The 19,365-nt window shown below is 34.1% G+C and overlaps 1 pseudogene; it reads right to left on the minus strand.

Annotated features, from left to right (window-relative positions):
* Window positions 1–8,674: 8,674 nt before the first annotated feature.
* On the minus strand, window positions 8,675–17,638 carry LOC107901903 (protein ROOT HAIR DEFECTIVE 3 homolog 2-like; annotated as a pseudogene).
* Between the last annotated feature and the right edge of the window lie 1,727 nt (window positions 17,639–19,365).

A 19,365-nucleotide genomic window follows, 5' to 3' on the forward strand; every position in this document is an offset into this window, starting at 1 on the left:
TTATATCTGAAAAACTCTTCGAAGCGCTTCCCAACATGTGAGTGATGAACGGGGCCTTCAAAGTGTTGATAAAGTGCAGCGTAGTTTCTTTCTCTAGGAGTGGCGGCTAGATTTGGACTGCAACCTCTCTCCACCTCTGTGCATACTGTCTAAAGCTTTCATTCGATTGCTTTTCCAAATTTTGCAAAGTGATTCTGTCGGGAACCATATCTGTTACATGCTCGTATTGTTTCATGAATGCCTGTGCTAGGTCCCTCCATGAACCAATCTCGATACAACTCAACTGATTGTACCATTTCGATGTTGATCCAATGAGGCTATCCTAAAAACAATGTATTAATAGCTGATCATTGTTAATATACCCAGTCATTTTCCTACAGAACATGGTGATATGGGCTTCAGGGCAGCTAGTCCCACTATATTTCTCAAATTCAGGCATCTTAAACTTGTGAGGGAGTACTAAGTCTGGAACCAAGCTCAGATTTTTTGCATCGATTCCATGGTGACTATCAGCGCTTTCTAGGGCTTTGAATTTTTCCTCCAACCATTTACACCTATCCTCCCATTGTTTCGATAGTTCGACGTTTGCCTTCTCTTTTTCAGTCATTTCATCGAAATCAGGAATAACAAGATTCACTGGGTTATCTCTAGGATTAGAACCTGATCCAGCCTGAAAGTTCATCGGCATTGAAACATCAGTTTGAAACCGCTGAAGCTCAATGGAAATAGAGGATCTGCGCGAAGGTACCTCGGTTTGAATCTGCGCATGCAGAGGCGTAAGGCATAGAGGATAGATAGGTCTATCCTTGTCTTCTCCTTCATCATTTACCATAGGGCCTTTCCCCTTATTTATTCCTTTTAGTAATTATGTCAGCTCAGTCATCATGTCCTTTTGAGACTCTCGCATCCTTTCTATCATGTCCTGTTGAATTTTCTCCAATTGCTCCTTCATTTGTTTTTGTAGCTGATCCTGCATATCCTTTTGCATTTGCTCCAATTTCTCTAATCTTTGATCCATTTCCTTAGTTTTGCGACGAGTACCGTAAGGATGTTTGATTGATTGGTCTTCCAGATTAGCTGAAATAAATTTACTCGTTTAGACTCTTTCAATGGATTTTAATGCATGTAATGTAATGTAATGCAAATGCATGAAATGAATGCCTAAAGAGACGTTGATTCTGATTCAATTATATTTAGAAAACTTTTCTAGAAAGAAAATTCCTTTACATAAAACGGATACATATACGGCCTCACCCTCATATTCCAAGAAACAACATCGATCTTTTTCTTCATGCGCATGTTTGAGATAATCTCACCAATTTCCAATAGATGCCACTGCTAGTTCCTTTTCTTGATCTTGGTCGCGATCTATCACCTGCCTATCTTCATGAAGCTCGTCAGCTTCTTTAAGGGAGTTGGAACGTCGAAGGCTCTTAAACAATCACCTTGAATCCTCAGGCTACGAAGCAAGGTCACGAACTCTTTCATGTGTTTTTCAGAATATATTAAGGTAGCCGTATTGTTTTCCACTTTATCAAGGAATCCGTATTCCATGACAAGCTTTCTAATTTAGTAATTGGACTTGAATCAATATCTCTTTCCTAAGATGCAAATGTAATGCAATCACAATCAAAACACAACAAAAGGGGTTAGTACAAAATAGAAGTAAACAAGGAAAACAGAAGTACCTAGTCGAGTGACTACTAGGGGTTTGGAGTGGCTCTACCTATGTTAAGTTCCTAAGTCCACTATATGAGGTTTGATTCTAAAGTCAAGGTTCGGTTCAAGGGAATACATTTCCCTATGGCTGCATGGAGATGAAAATCTCACGAAGACATAGGTACGGATGTATTCCGAAAGTGATCCACTATCTTGCACGGAGGTGAAAACCTCACGAAGGAGTAGCTTCTCACTCCCACTTAAAAGGACAAGACTAAAAAATCTTATGCAATATGATGCCAAAATATACGACTCAATTTACAATAATCATGCAAGCAAGTGCAAAGAAAAGATCGTAATTTTTCAAATCAAATCTCAATAATAAGAGAGAAAACAATCAATTTTACGGCCAGGCTCTCTAAAGTCCCCAGTGGAGTCGCCAAGCTATCGAAACCATTTTTAATTTGAATTTTAAAAAAAACAGGATCGACCTTTTAAAATGGAGTGGAAGTCGCCACCGACCCTTTATTAAGGTGTAGTCGGCTCACCTTGAAAATGATTTTGGTCTGCGAAATTTGAAAATAGGTTTAGGAGTCAGTTATGCACGAGAAAGGATTAGCACCCTCGTAACACCCAAAATTGGTACCGAATCGATTGTTTAATGTCTTAATGTTGAAATTTTGAAAAGATTTTAAGATACGATCCTTTGAAAAGAAAACTTGAGTAAAATGAATTGGGCGATGAGATTCACTTATTTCAAAGAAATAAATCATCACACTCAGTAAGTTAGAGTGCGACATTTAAAATCCTCAAAATTAAGTTTATCTCTTGACTTTTAAAACCTATGCATTTTGAGAAGGATATCCGATTATTTGGGTTAAATGAGAAAATCAAGACCCAGTAAGTTAGGGCTCGATTTCACAAAATTCCTAAATATCGAATATTGCCTTTATTTTTATTCGTTAGAAAAATCCTCGTCTCGAGAAAACAATACGTCATACCCAATGCGTTAGGACACAATGCGTCAAATTCCCGAGAATGAGCTTTTTATTTATGTCCTCATTAAAAGGGGTATTCTCGATTATTTAGATTCAACGAGGAGAATTGAAACCCAATACGTTAGGGCTCAATTCTTTCGAAGATTCCAAATACCGAACTTTGCGTTATCTTAAAAGTTTTTGAATAAATTGGTTTTGATACTCAAACGATATTAAACGTAACCTTTTAAACGAGTAAAGCGTGATGGAGCGATAATGTGCAACGCGAAGTGATAATTCGTAAATTAAAAAATACACTAATGTATGAAGAATAATCAAGTAAATAAGGAATACAATACATAGGAGCAATGGTTACATGAAAATACTAACATTTAAAAAACTAATGAATTAAAAATCAATAATATGCATGTATTAATTTAAAAATAATGCACATGGAGTGAAGAACTTGATATAAATAATAGTATGTATAACAATATATTTATAAAAGTTGAAATAAGCAAAATAAATTAAAATAGGGTCCCTTTTTTTAAAAAAATTATATGTATGTATAGATAAATAAAAAAATACGACGTGAACTCAATAACTTATTATACATGCACATATGTTTAATAAAATGAATTAATATCAATTGTATAAAGGTATCAAATAGTATTGTATGAAAATGTTAAAAACTTAAAATAATATTACATAATAACACAAAATAGGGTATATACGTAAAATGGTGATTAAATATATGAACTAGTATAATCATATCAAAATAAATTTTAAAGCAAATACATAAAAATAAAAAATATATATGTATATACAAAAAGGAATGGATTAATAAAGTCCAATAGAAGAAATTATCCAAACAAAAAGGAGTAAATTGAAGTCAAAACGAAATTAAAAAAAATAAAATAAAATAGAATAAAGGACTAAAATACAACGCGCGAATTACATGGAGGGCCAAATGAGAAAATATTCCCTCCCTCCCAAAACACAACGTTTTATGCGGACTTAATTAAAAACAAAATAATAAAATGCGGGCAAAATTTAAAGGAAATAAAAAGATCTATTTAAACACGCTACAATAATCTAGGGACCATTTGTGCAAATATCCCTCTCCATGCCAGAGCACGCGGATCTCGCCGAATCTGGGTCGGGTCATCGGGTTGGTGAATTGCGTTGCCAATACGGCGCCGTTTTTTGAGCCCCTGATTTGGCTCTAAACGGTGCCGTTTCGAATGATGTACAAATGGCTAAAATAAACCCTAAATCATTAACCTCCTAGCCACTTTAAGCAGATCTAAGAAATTGAATCCTTCCCCTCTGCCGCCTCCGAATGTGAAACCCCCTCCGACTCCGATCTGAACGGAGTAAACAGGGCCTCGTCGGCTTGCCTTTGCGAAGGTAAAATTCTCGTCTTTTTCTCTTTTTATTTAAGTATATAAAAAAGAAACAAGAACAGAAAGATAGAAGAAAAGAAAAAAACTTTGAAGAAGCAAATAACCTTCGAAAACTCAGTCTTTTTGTCTTTTGATTTTTTTTATTTGATATTGTGTGTGTGATACAACATGAGTGTGTTGATATCAAAAAAAGGAAAAAGCTTTTACAGATTTCGTTGGCTCTTTTTATAGCCAAATAGAAATAAAAATAGATCCAAACGAAATACAATGCTTTTTTCTCTTTTCTTTGTCTCTGCTGCCTTTGTTTGTTTGCGCGCAGGTACAATCCTACGGGGGCCAGCTGGGGTGCACGGAGGCGTACGTGGCAGTGTGCGTGCTTGACTGAGGAGATTGGAGGCGTGAGGCGGCTGGGTCTGCTGTGCGAGGGAGTTGCGGCGCCTGGTCTGTTCCAAAAACCCTAGGGTTTCTGGAAGCTGTTTAAGGCTAGTAGGTTTTGGGCTTATTGGGCCTGGTGTAATTGGGTTTAGTGGGTATTAGGGCCTGGTGTAATTTGGACATGTTAATTGGACTTTTGGACTATTATTTTATTTTATTTAGTTTATATATGTGATGTATATGGGCCGGGCATAAATTGGGTATTACAATAATTTTAAGACTCTTGTAAATGTTAAATTAATATGTTAATTGAGTAACGTCTTTGTAAAGTTGGTAGGAAGTTTAGGACACAATTGGCATGCCAATAGGGATTATTAGCATGTGTACACTTATGTGGGGACTTGGAGATTGATATTGTTACCTTGGCTTAACATTAGATGTAGGTCAAATGAATGTTCTCTTTGAGAACCTTGGTTGTATGGGTTAAAGCACTCTTAGTGCTATATCTTGGTTGTGTGGGTTGGAATGCACATTTGTACAATAATTATATACTTGGTTGCATGGGATGGAATTTCCAAGTGCCCTAGTATCATTTTACTAAAATTATGAAGGACTTAATAAGATTAATGAATTTAAGAATGTCTAGTGAGATGCAATAATTGCACATTTGTAAGTACGAAGGATTATTCCGTATGAATTGTTTTACTGTTTTCCCCTAATTGAACTATTAGGGGAGTTTTCTCTTTTTGTCTCTTATTGTTTTACTATTTTTGTGTTGGTCAGCTTTATTCCATATCAATTGTTTGAACATTCTATGTCTTTCACATTGAGCACAATGTGTTGTTTAAGTTTTGAGGGGAGAGACATATGTTTTGCTTTAGGTTATTTTTAGAATTTTCATTTCTTTTTTCTTTTTTGTTATTTTCCAATGTTATTGTCTTGTTTCAAAAAAAAAAAACTCTCCTAGTTTTGGTTTGATGATGATAAACCATGCATCCGTATTTTGAGAATGAAATTTAATTTTGCATGATTCAGAACTTATGTTATTTTTCTATGATTAATTGCCCTAACAATTGAGCACTGAGTTTGATCTAGTAGTTATTTTAGAGACGAATTACATGTGTGTGTAAATTGATTTGAAATGTGAACCTAGAATCTATCTAATATCTTCTTGAGGTGAAATACTAGGTGAAATTTAGTTGAATGAATGATTTATGCCAGCTTTGGATCATTTGAACCTTTGATGCTGACCATCTGAATGAATATCCCTAGTACTCATGATTTGAGCCTTTACAAATAATTTTCTTTGTGTATTCACCTATGTACTTAATTGTTTTGTTTACAGCCTACCCGAAATTAAGTCTCAGTGCTTAACCTTTCTTAGTCTTATCTGGTTTTTTTTTTTACTTTGTTAATTTTTAGCATTTAGATTAGCTTTGAGTGCATTTTATATTTTTTCGAGTTAATTATGTTTTGTTTGATTTTTATCATTTTTAGAGTTAGTTCGAATTTAGTTGTTATTTTTCTCTTTACATTGCAAGTTTCAAATGAAGAATGGAAGGCTTGGAGTACAAAGTAAAAAGTAGTCAAGAGAAGTCTTCCACTCCACCAAATTTTAGTATGGTGGAGCACAATATTCAATTCAAAATTTTAAAGTAGGAAGCAATCCGATCCATCATAATTTTGCGTCTGGTGGAGTGGAACAATTAAAACCCTAAAAATAAGGGGTAATGTGATTTAAGAGGAAAATTGGAAAAAAAAAAGCAAGAGAATCAACTTGGACGGTAAGAAACAATTCTCTCACACCAAGGAGAACCTCAAGGTTGTGAAGACGAGAAGAAAAAGAGATCCGGAGCAAATTATTTTTCCCTTTATATTATTATTATGATTACTTTTTATCAATACAAGTTTGTTTTGAATTTCTTTTTGTGATGTTTTCTTAAATAAACATGAACTAAACTCTCTTTTCTTGAAACGATAATGGGTCCTATTTCTTAGTAAAGTAATTATTTTCTCTTCAATTGTTTTAATTTGTGTTAATTATTTATTTAATCTTGTGCTTATTTAATCTACACGCTTGATCACTAGAATTGTCCATGGTGGCCTGGCCCAAAGGCCCGGCCGAATAGTGGGTGGATTTGAGAAAAAATATAGGCTCAAAAAATGGGCTTGGACAAAAATATAAGGTTCATTTTCTAAACGAGTCATGGCTTGGATAAGTTTTTTTTTTGGCTCGAGCTCGGCCTGAATTTGCAAAAAAAAAATTGTTGCTATTTTCTTTATTGTTTTGCCACTATTTTTATTGTTTTGCTATCATTTCTCTATTGTATTACTACTGTTAGGTTGTTATTGTTTAGATATTTGTTTACTAAGTTGCACTTATTTTAGTGTTATTTAAATATATATTTTTTAACTTTTTTCCATTTGTTGGGAAACATTTATTTTAATGTTTTTAGTGATTTGATGTATTATATTTGTTAAATTTATTTTTACATAAAAAATTTTAATACGGGTGGACCGAGCTCAGGTTTTAGCATTTTTATCTTGGTCGGGGTTAGATAAAATTTTAAGCCCACCTTTTTAGGCTCGAACCTAGAAAATGGGCCTAAATTTTTTTCTTGGCCTGACCTAGCCCAGCTCAGCCTATGGACAACTCTATTTATAACCAAGTTGCATTAATTTGATAATTTTGATTTGTCTTAAAAGAGAAAATTAAGATTTAGATATCGACTGAATAGATTAGGATTATCTTTAGTAACATCGGTGAACAAGTTAACTTGCAGGTAGGATAGGAATATATCTGATGCCTTAAATCAATCTAGTAGATTTGTTCATAGTGACTTCACCCAACTTGCCTAGCATAAGAATATAGCTAATGGGGAAGGGGATTAACTTAGTTAGATACTGGAAGGATCTAGATAATGTCATTGAATCATGGGTTAGTAATTACATAGCTTGAACAATTGAATGAGATAATCGATTAATTGAAGCAAGTGAAGTTAGAGTTCCAAAATCATTAATTGATTGAGACTTAATTTTAGTAGTAATTAAAATTAATTTTATCGAGCTAAAGTAGATAAAATTGAATAGTTAATAATTATCATGTTAGAATTTGATTCTCATGACAACAATATCTTCTTATTACTTCATAACAAATTTTCACACATTGTAATTCTTCAACTTAGAGACAATTTAAATTTAAAAGAACCAACTTATTATATTATTTTAAAAAATTAGTATAGACACTTTTATATGTTACAACTTTATTTTGTTACTATCATTATATATATTAAAAAAAATGCATTTACCTGCTTAATTACTGCATCTAGGGTGCCACAACTTATTTTTTCCCAAATTAATAGTCTATTAAATTTTAAAATATAATATTTCTTTTTTATATATATAACAGGTATAATATTCCTTTTACTTCAAACATCCTTATTACATAGATTCATTTAGTTATTTCAGTTTTAACTATGTACAGATTATTTTTCTATATTAAATTACTTTTTTTTACCAAATACCATTTAAATATTCAAAATTCAACTTCCATATAAACCGTTAAAAATTTTGGCAATTAAACAAAAGTGTAAATAGAATAATTGTTTTAAATTTTGATACATATTAAAGATATTTGTAAATATTAAATCTCAACATATTAATGTAAATTTCAAAGCATTAAACACGCAATCAGTACATTAAAAAAATTACAATTGTCCATTAAACCAACAAATTAGCATGTTTTGTATTTTAAATCTAAACGTGAATAATGTAACATATCTCTTTCATTTTGTCAATTTTTTAATACCCTGTTTTCTATTTTAAACCTAAACCTAAATAATGCAAAATATTTTTTAAATTCTATCTAATCATTTGATTTTTTATTTTTTAATAATAGAGAGTATCAATTAAATATTGATCAACATTTAATATATATATAATTTTAAACAAAACTATAGATTATAATATTTTATAAAAACAAATATATAGATGAAGTTTTCTGTTTAATCTAGATAAAGTTGAACCTGCACCAATGACTGAGAAAACGCTTACCTCCTGTATTATCTTTTGTCTACTAGACATGTAGATGTTAGCGAATGCAGCCATATATATTTTTTTATAATTGGGAGAGGAATAAAGTTGGAAATGAACACCCAAGCCTGAGCCAAAATGTTGTTGCCTCTTTTACTCTTTTTTGAACATTATCAAAACTAATTAAAAAAGATAAAAAGGTACAATACATTAATGTAAGTAAAATTAACAAGTCTATTCTATACACTTTTATTATTTTATATGTAATTAATTAATCGCTAAGGATTCGCATCCCATTATTTTCAGCCGCTTCAGAAGGAAAGATATGACTGATTAAATCTTTGAGAAAATGTAAAACAGAAAAACAACCGTCAACTTTTGTAGAACAGAGTGAAATCCTGCATCCTGGACTACTTTTCTGTCTCATCCCTTTTTTTTCATTTGAAAGAAAAATTTTTGGATGAGGGAGTAGCTTACCCTATTTTGGTATAAATTTTACATGAGATTACCTTTTTATCAAGAAAGTTCTGCTTCTGGAATTTTTGTACTTCCGCGTGTTACGTTAGGGCTTGAGTACTCGATACCAACATCAGATGTTGAAATGTTGGATGCTACAGATGATTCTGGAATTGAGTTGGTTGGATTCGGATGACTTTGATTCTTCAAACTCTGAAAAACGAGTGAACATTGTTGCCTGGGGGGCTCATCAGTTTGATGCCCTTGAGCCTCTTCTGCAAGTCGCCTTAGAAGATTCATGATGGTGGGAAGAAACCTCGACGAGATAGAGATTAGCCCAGCCAGCTAGCAAGAAGCCAAACAAAGAATCTAGATCAGTTTCAAACAAGGTTATTCTGATTTAGGGCAACTAGACAATAGATCCTGAGAATCTTTGGTCTCATTGACTGAAGAATGGATCATTTTCAGAATTAAAAAAACTAAGCCATAGGTCCAGGCTTTCAATTCCAAGCAAAAAAACCTAGGATTTTGAATGAATACATGCCATGTGCAAATTCACATTTGAAACAGTAAATCACAAATCAAAACTACAAGAAAATTTGGCAAAGAGATGGTGCATTTTCTCTTCCATACTCACAGTGCCATGTTGAAACTGCCCTGGGATGTCCATCTGAACCCACATCACTTTTGAAAGTAAATACACAACAAATAGACCCATTAGATAGAGAGGATTCCTGTTTGCGAGAAGCATTATGAGCACAACAATTAACATGATAGTAGAAAGTAAACCAGGAAAACCCATGCTAGTATTTTGAATTATGCTAGGAATCAGAGTTTAGATATATCCAAGCTGAACCTGAGATCTTGCCCTGTAGGTTCACCCACTGCCTTTGAGCATGGCAGTCCCCAAAGACTACTAACCCCAGCTCCTGTTAAAAGCCAGGGTTTTCATCCCTTTAACCCATCAAAAACAGAACTAAAATAGGAGGGGATAAGAAGAGATGAACCATGGACTCTAGATTAGATTAAGTTACCTTAAAAGGAGCATAAATTCATTAAATCCAAGGACAACCATTGCCACAATTGCCCATGGGGTAGGTAACCAGTTGTTACTTTGCTTGTAAGCCTCCTAAGAAAAAAACAAAATCATTAGAGATTGCACCTAGACAATGCCCTTGTTATGTCATCTTCCTCCAAAAGTAGCATAAGCCACAGCCAACCAACCAGAGCCTTAGATAACATACCTGCGCTGAAATAGCTTGAGTAACTGTATACTCAGTCTCTGCTTTAAACTGTCTCCACAATGACTTGCATTGAACTGGCGTGATCAGGATACTTTTTGGAGAAACCTGATGCATAAGTGACTTCTAAATGTGTAACTTCAGCTAGATAAAGTACATATCATATTATAAAATTAACCAACCGAACCATTACTTCCTCCCATGAACTAGAGGCAAGAGGGTCTGAAGTAGTAATACTTCTGTCCACTGAAGATACAGCAGTCACAGTTCCTTCCATAAGGGATGAAAACAGTATGTTTTCAATTTCATCTGGTTTCCCGTCCAATCGAATGGCAACCATAACAGACAACAAACTCAGAGACTGCAAATATAACAATAGTAAAAAGTCTCTCAGATCCTTGATGCAGCATGCAAAATGATGATAGACTGAAAGTAGCACTCATGACATAATCCAGAAAAATACCACAGTACAAGCACCCTTAGTAATTGTCTTAATGTCTTCCTTTCCAGTCCAAACTCTTGGCATTGAATCATTGTCATGACTGAAGACAGCTGAGAACCTGATACAGGCAAGAAAGCCATAAATATGACAGATTATTCTCATCAATACTGGCAATCTTAAGGAATATGAAAATTAAGGTTTTCCTGCCTATCCTTCATGCGGATCAGAACTTTTCCAGCTTCTTCTCTTGCTTTCTTCTCCACCACATTTCTCGCATAATCCTTCAAATCTTGCAGCATTTTCTCAACTGTCGATTGATCTAACTCAAAACTAGAAATGGCAGCTGAAAACTCTGATACGGCAATCCCAGTCTCACGTGTAAGAAGCTTTCTTATTGAAGCCCAGGTGTCTCTTCCGGCATTATCAAATAGAGACTCCACTGGTTCGGATAGTGATTGACCAAGTTGTTTCTGAATAACAATAAAATGTCAACTTTTTGCTTATTTGACTAAAACAATGGTGAACAGTAGAAGGAATGCCCAGTGATGAAAATGTCATAAAACATTGAAATGATAACTAAGATTACACTTTTACTCCTAATCTTAGGGCCTATTTCGCTTTTAGTCCTAAATATTTGAAATTTTCTGTTTCAGTCCTAAATGTTATCAAATCATAATAACACTGTTGTTAAATGTCAAATGGATTTGACAAGGGAAAGTTGAATGGAGTTAACAGTAAACAAGAAGCAAATCATGGCATGCCAATAGCTCATCAAATGTGGCCATTAAGACATAACTTCTTAAATAAAATAAATGAATGGTCAAAGTCAAAAAGTGAAAGATGGAATGCCATTATTTGCCTGATGCACCCTTAATGCCATGTCAGTTTTTGTTGCCTTCTTTCGAACTTTAGGACTAACGATGCTGAAAATTGAATACATTCAGGACTGGAATAGCAAAGTTCAAAAGTTAGGGATTGAAAGTGAAAATTTCACAAACATTTAGAACCAGAAGTGTGATTATTCCTATTTAAGGAAAAAAAAAGTATAATTAGCCCTAAATATAATTACCTCAGCTAACCATCAATTCAGACAATTTTGCATCTTGAACAGATAATGCATGTGCATTAATATCACGGCAAAGTTTTTCCTTTACTTTAGAAGCATCCCAATTAGCCTGTTTGATGGCAGCATCTATAAGGAAAAAGTGAACTGTTAAAGCAGATAAACAAGTTGAACAAGAAACCAAAAGCTGTACTTCTGGAGACCATATTATTCTTATTATAGTAATTTAGGCTTGCTTTGTGTAATTCACTAGGGTACAAGTGAATGAAAATTTTCTATTACATTACCTGCACATCCTTGGTCAAATTCAAGCATACAAGACTCAGTACTTGTACAAATAGAAGCTGCAAATCCTTCTCCTATATTCAGCATCTGTTCCAATCTTGACTTGAAATCTTCAAGTGCTTTGAAGCGAAAATGTCCAAGCAGGTTAAGATATGCAGGATGCACAAACTGCTCAATTCAGAAGAGTACAACAATCAGCAGAGGTAAGTTTTTTTGCAATATCAAAAAACTCAGCAAGATTACTCATATGACATAAAGTAAACCATTTGAAACCCCTACAGACACGAAAACAATCCTAAAGCTAATGAAGAAGCAACAACTGGAAAATTCTCACTCAATCTACCTTACACAGAATAGCCAGCAACATTATTATATTTAATCACTAATGCATATGAGGCCTTACAAGGCTTATATGTCAGAAGTTTAAAACATTAAATTTAACTGAAAATGCATGTCTAATAGGTCTTATAACTATTTAAGTTTTACAATACTTGGAACATGTATAAGGCCCTACAACCGTCGTTATGTTTCAAACAGAAAACTGCTTATATTAGCTGGACATTGTTACACATCCATCCTCAATGATACTTTAAATTCACGATGAAAAAGGGACTAGGACTCCAGTTTCAATTCCCTAGATCAACATAACTTCAACCACCTCCATTAACAAACAAAATTAATTGGTGAAAGCCACAAACTGCTTGGAATAAAAAATTAAAAGTTTGAAAATGAACTAGATGCACAATCTACATTTTCAAACATAATAAAATCATGATGATGGTATGTAGTGCTTACATCTAAAGCTTTTGATTCCAGTTGTTTCCGCTTTGCATTTCTTACACCATGATCGAAGTAGAATGTCTCTATGTCATATCTATCATGAAAGAAATTTGAAGTGTACAAGAAAGATTATGAACTGGAGGAAAAATAACAGAAGTTCAATATGAATCATAAATTTATGAAATCATTAATTAAATATACAAATAAGAACCACCCATTGAAGTTTGTGGATTCAAGAAACCAAAAGCTAATAGCACAATGTGTACACAGAAAGTCATAGTCATTACGACAGATCTTTTCTCAAAGATTATCCTTTTCATACTGTTAAGTAGTTTATCCCACATCTGTTAAGTATTGGGTTTTGTTTGGCCTTATATAAAAGTTGGGCCCCTCTATTATAATCAATTGGCTTTAGGTAGGATGCTTAAGAGGGTACCAAAGCCCAAGCTCTGTTATGTTGTTCCTCCTACCTAACCCTATGAGGTTGACAAAGGTTGTTAACGTGAAGACCTTGTGTGAGCTACATGTGAGGGGAGTGTTAAGTGGTGTTATCCGCATCTTTTAAGTATTGGGTTTCCTATGGTCTTATATTAAAGTTGAGCTCCTCCACTTGTAAACAATTGGTTTTAGGTTGGATGATTAACACATACAATTCAAAGCATCAAACAACAATACATGCCTCAACATATCAAAAATAGTTATAAACTTACCCTGAAAAGTAGGTTTCTAGGATAGAGCTCAGCCTTCTCCCAAAACCAGATACTGGTCCACATAGAACAGCTTCTTCCAATGCTAACCAATCCTACTCAAAATTTACTAGTGCCATTACTAAAATGGAGCATTCAATCAAGCAAAGTAAAACCTAAGAGAGAGAATTGCAAATGTACCTCATTAGAGGATAAGTGATGGAGTTTCTCATTTGCAATCTCTTCACAACGCACTGTGGCAACCATTACCTGACGAAAATGATGGAAAGACATTAATTATATGATAAGGAAAGAAACACTATTCAGATAGAAAGATAAGGATGAAGAGATAACCTTGTGAGCAGGAAGATCGAGATCCTTATTCTCTTTTATAACTCTCCATATCTGTTGTGCACTAAAAGAGAATCCGGCGGCAGGGACAACACCCTGTCTATCACCAGCAAGTCCTCCCGGAGAAATAGAATTGAAAAAGCGCTGCCTTAGTTGAGCAACCTGCATGAGAGAAATTTAAATGCTAGTTTAGCATCAAGGGCCAGGATTCTACTCACTCTCCCACCTCCCACCCCTCCCCTCCCCTCCTCTTCATGCCTTCTTCAGCGTACCAAAAGGATAAAAAAGGGATCATGATGCCCAAAACCAATTATTTGGTTAAACAAAGTAATATCAAAAGAGTTAAAAGCAGTCTCCAAAAGTCAATCATACCTAAAATTTTGAAGTATAATAAACTTCAGTAACAAGAGAGAGAGATTACCTGCTCTTTGAACAAATCCTCTTTTTCTTCAAAGCTTGATAAAGCAGTGACCTCCACCTACATGTAAAAGTTCAAATGGTAACCAATGCTTATAATAACTATGAACAATATAGAAGTGAAATGCAAAGGTGATTAGGAAACAGGAAAATGGATATCTACTTACATTAAAGAATTCACTGAGGGGAGTATCTTTATGAGACTCAGGTTTACTAACTGCATTCCATATCTGCAGTAATACACACCAATTAAAATGTTCAAAAAGAAAGATAGAAAGACAAAGTGAGAGAGATCAAGTGGGTAGAAAGGAGGAAAATAGAGAAACCCATACGCAATGTTACCTTTTGAATATCTTCGCTCAGGATAGGCTCCAAATATTCAAGAGGGGTCTACATAAACAATCATAAGGAAAAAAGAATATTTCAAAGGTTTTAGCAGAAAGAATCACAAATTAGTTTAGAAGAAAACGAAATGCACAAATTAGTTTAGAAGAAAACGAAATGACATTAATCCAGACCTTTGTTTTATCACGTACAACAAACAGCAGTGTTGTTTTCCGGGGGCTGAATAACCGCATCATAACCTAGATTAAAACAGCAACAAGACTATCAAGCACAATATAAAGCAGAAATCCAGACGACAACAGGATTAAGTACACACTAGTACCTGAAAAACTGTTTTCAGAAGTGGTTTGTTGGCAGCCTGCTCCCGACCAATATCATGACACCACCTATATCAATATCCAATATCTGCTTAATATCTAGCTTTATTTCTTGGATCCTCTCCCAAAAAAGAAAAGGTGTCATCAGATCCTCATAAAAGCCAAACGCCCTAACCCACACCTTACCATTGAAATGCACCAAAAGGATATTAAAGAATGGATGAAAACTATGATTAATTTTAGAAATTGTACTATATTCCTAATGTTTCTAAAGATTACATATTATAACATTATTTATTTTTAGTTCTAGTTTATTTGAGATCAAAACTAGAAAAGGAAAAATTACACCCCCGCCAGAGCCATTAGAGAGGAATGGAGGCAACAGTTATTCATCTCTACTGCTAGAATTTGGGCAACTCACTCTGGCCAATCAATTTATGTTTGGGTACGCATGATGCTGAAAATTTTACGCTTCACACATCCTTGGAGAAAGTTTTTAAAAGGTCCATGTTTTGTTCATCCAGTATACACTATTCAAATACCAATGAATCCAAAACAAAATAAAATGCAAAGACAGGCTAAAAGGATATGTAGTGTTCTAATAAAATCCTGAAACAAGAATAGTACGACTGTTTCACTTTTGAGACAACAGACCCTTTATTCTTTTCACTCAGGCTAAAAGGATATGTAGTGTTCTAATAAAATCCTGAAACAAAAGCAGTACGACTGACTGTTTCACTTTTGAGACAACAGGCCCTTTATTCTTTTCACTCACTAGAATGTCCAATGCTGGTTCATTGCAAAAATTTCTCCAGGTTACATAGTTTGAGTGCTGTAAGCTCCAATAAAATGCACATAAGCATCAAATGCATGAGGCAATAAAGGTTCTATTTAGATAATGACATGTTTATTAGCACAATATCAGCAATGGCCAAAGCAAAAAGGGCACTTTGTTTCTCAAATGTAGCGTCATCCTGGAAATGGGGGAAAAAAATCAGTGAACAAATAGTAACAAAAAAATGCGACTGATGAAACAGAATGAACAAAACTATTATTTAATTGGCATTTTTTAAGTAACCATTCATATATTGAGGTGTCCACTATAAAACCAGAACACCAATATGCTTCCACGTCAGTCTGTATTCATGTGTGTTGGTTTCCACGCACAGCAAATGGAAATTGAGATTTACATTCAGTTAACCCCCCAAGCCAGTATAGATGTAGACAAACATATATTGCCAAAACAAAACAAACTCTGAGGAAATTTAACTCCATCAATTTGATACAAACTTCATTGTTACTGAGAGCCTTCTCCATCCCACCATCCTCCCCCCCCCCCCAAAAAAAAAAAACAAAAAAAAGATGAAACAACTTTAAAGCCTTTTTTATCTTCAACAACCAAAATTATTTTAAAAAGGCTAGTTACCTCGCCTCTTTCTCTTCCATCAGTACCTTCCAAATCCATAGCAACCGTGAAAGGATATGCCAACACAGTTTGCAATCCAAATACCCTTGGTAGTTTGACTCCTGCAATGAAATTATGTCTGTTAGCATATAGTGAAAAAAAAGAAGCAGAAAATGTACGTAAGAGAGAAATAAGACAAATGTAATATTTATTCCTTTTGAAGCCATAAAATATGAAAATTTAAAGAACAAACCTTCCTCTGAATGCATCCATCTCCCTAAAATTTGTCTGGAAAAGATGATTTAACAGGGTGCTCTTCCCTGTCAAATAAAGATAAAGCCTTTAGGCTACAAGACATATAGATAGCGAAAGAGTTAAAACAACATGCTGGCGTCCCCTATAAACCATGTGCCTATGGGATTAGTAATGAAACTAAACTTAAGAGAAAAATCAAGAATCTAACAGTCATGCATAAAAAAATTATAAAGCAAGGATTAATGGTAATCACTACATTAATATTCAAGCATTAGCCATTCAAAACGTTCAGCTGAAATTTTCTTATAAAATCCACTAAATTTCACTTGTCTAAATTACACATCATGAGAAAGTCGCGGCACGAAAATTTTGAATGAAAAGATTCTCTCATAGAGATTATAAAGCCGAATTCAAACACAGTCAATCAGCTTCACTCAAAATTTAGTATCAATTTAGAGTTAACAGAAGAGAACCCAGTATAGTAGAGAAACTCGATATGCTCGCCTAAATTAAGTAATCGATTAACTGAAAATTTAACTAAAATAAATGTTCAAAAATATATTATTTTACTAGAATTTAAATAATAACTAATCCAAGAAACTTCAAAGATCTAAAAATCGGCATGCAGGAATCAGAGAAACAAAACGAAAAAAGGAAGCGAAGGTTGAAAGGAACGGAAACGAGACGCACCGCTACTTTGGGGGCCCATGATAGCTACGACGGCATAAGAGAGGCCACAGTTAGTGAGCTTAGTGGTCCGAATGAAGTTGTCGAGTCCAACTACATTGAACTCTCCTTCACCATCTATCAATTGAGTGGAGCAACAGTGGTCTATTTCCGCCATCCGCGAAACCGGATCAAGGATTCCCCCAAAAAAATCAAAGATAGGTCTCTAAACAAAGAGTGAAAGTAAGCAAATTAGGTCTACGTTCTCCTTAATTTATTTTATTAAACACAGAGATATATCGAAGGAAAATGGGTAGAAAAGGTGATGCGTAGAGTTGATGGATCCAAAGACAAACAGTCGCCTTGTCTGTGACCAGAGACTACAGTCCCTCGGTTTGCGATAATTTCTTTGTTTTCATTTCTTTGTTTTTCTTTTCTTAACCTTTTGCAATTATGGAAATCTTTTTTGAATAATTATCACTCTAATAATGGAAATCTTAATTGGGTTTCGTTTTGGTGTAATTTGGATTGAAGATTTCGGTCAATCTAATATATACCGGAAAATTACAACATATTTAAAGTATAGAAGTATTTTTTTTAAAGAAAAAAATACTTATTACAATAAGCTAAACTAAGCCAAAAGCATTGCTATTAATATCAGATTCCAATAAATGTAAGAGATCCCCGGAACCTCCTCGAATACTTGAATGTTATGGTCCTTATCAAAGATCATTTTAGGTAGCGAATCCACAACTCTATTCTCCTCTTTTAGAACATGCCTAATTCTCTAATATTCGATCGAATGAAGTATTTGAAGAATCCTCTTCATCGAGGCTGAAGACGAATTTATTGGTAGACTTTCTTAATTGATTTTGACCACTTCTAAGTTATCAGATTGAATAAACACTCTATCCAAACCCCATTTTTGTACAAGAGTAAGCCATCTAAAATCTCCCAAAGCTCTGCTTCAAACACTGAACAAACCTCAAATAATGATTATAACCCAAGATCCACTCGCCATTTAGTTTCTGCAACACCCCCGATAGAAGCTATGTTAGAAACCAAATTAACCACCCTATTAGTATTCAAAAAGCAACAATTACCTGACAATGGTAGATGTGACTCAATTCTTTGCGACTAATTGAGGTTGTCTTGTACACCAAGATATATTGTTTTGCCCAACTAATTGATGATTTAACTATTACAAAGATGTACCAAGATAGACTCTAGAAGATGAATAAATTTCTATTTTTCTAGATTCGTCAAACAAGCAACCCAAAAAGAGTGGCCCAACTAACCCCCCACATTAGATAAACATAAGTTATCGTTTAAATTATATTCCAACCATTCAGCTAAGTTTTTGGAGAAAAACCTAGAATGTTGGCCAAAAGGCACAACCTGAAGTCGGTGCAACTGGACATAGTGGCGAATTTGGGGGGGCTGGATACTAAGTAATAGACATATTTCTTATTATTCCTAAATGCAAACTGTGAAATCAGTAAGCACGAAACGTATCTATGGTTATTATGGTAAGGTACTCGATATTATTAAGATTTGTACAGAGATAGAAATTAATAAATATAGTGAGGTAATGAGAATGTATTTCAAAAATAAACATAAACATGATACGCTCAAAAGGAAGCATCAATTACCTGTGTATATGTCTCTTCCTGAAGTTTGAGGAAGTTATAGCTTAGTGAATGGAGAATATAGGTAAGGTCTCAAAGGCACTGAAGAGAAAGAAATGGTCTTAGAGAAAGGTATGGTAACGAACGTGAATAAAGAAATGGAAGTAGAGGTAACTTTTGTTAGAAACTTGATGAAGAATAAGAGCAACAAGATGGTTCTTGAAATATTAAATACGTCATGAAAGTATGATTCAGGTAAATGGTGTTTGCCCCACTAAGTTCCATTGAACTTATCTTTGCGTGTTATGTTTTAAGTGGGTTTAGGGGTCTTTGCCTGGAAGGATAATGCTAGGGCTATGCCAAAGAAGTGGGTTTAGTCTCTTAATATTTGAAAACTTTGCCCCCCCTTAAATTGTTGTTTGGCCCCCCTTTCCAACTTTGAACATTAAAAAAATCTTTATTTTTTATTTTATCCATATAATATATTTTAACTTTAAATACTTATATAATATATTATTGTAATCAACGTTAATATAACATTAAATGTAATATTGATATATTTCTAACTTTCTTTTTTTA

The sequence above is a fragment of the Gossypium hirsutum genome, chromosome D06 (genome assembly GCF_007990345.1).
Source record: "Gossypium hirsutum isolate 1008001.06 chromosome D06, Gossypium_hirsutum_v2.1, whole genome shotgun sequence".
In the NCBI taxonomy this organism is placed as follows: Eukaryota; Viridiplantae; Streptophyta; class Magnoliopsida; order Malvales; family Malvaceae; genus Gossypium; species Gossypium hirsutum.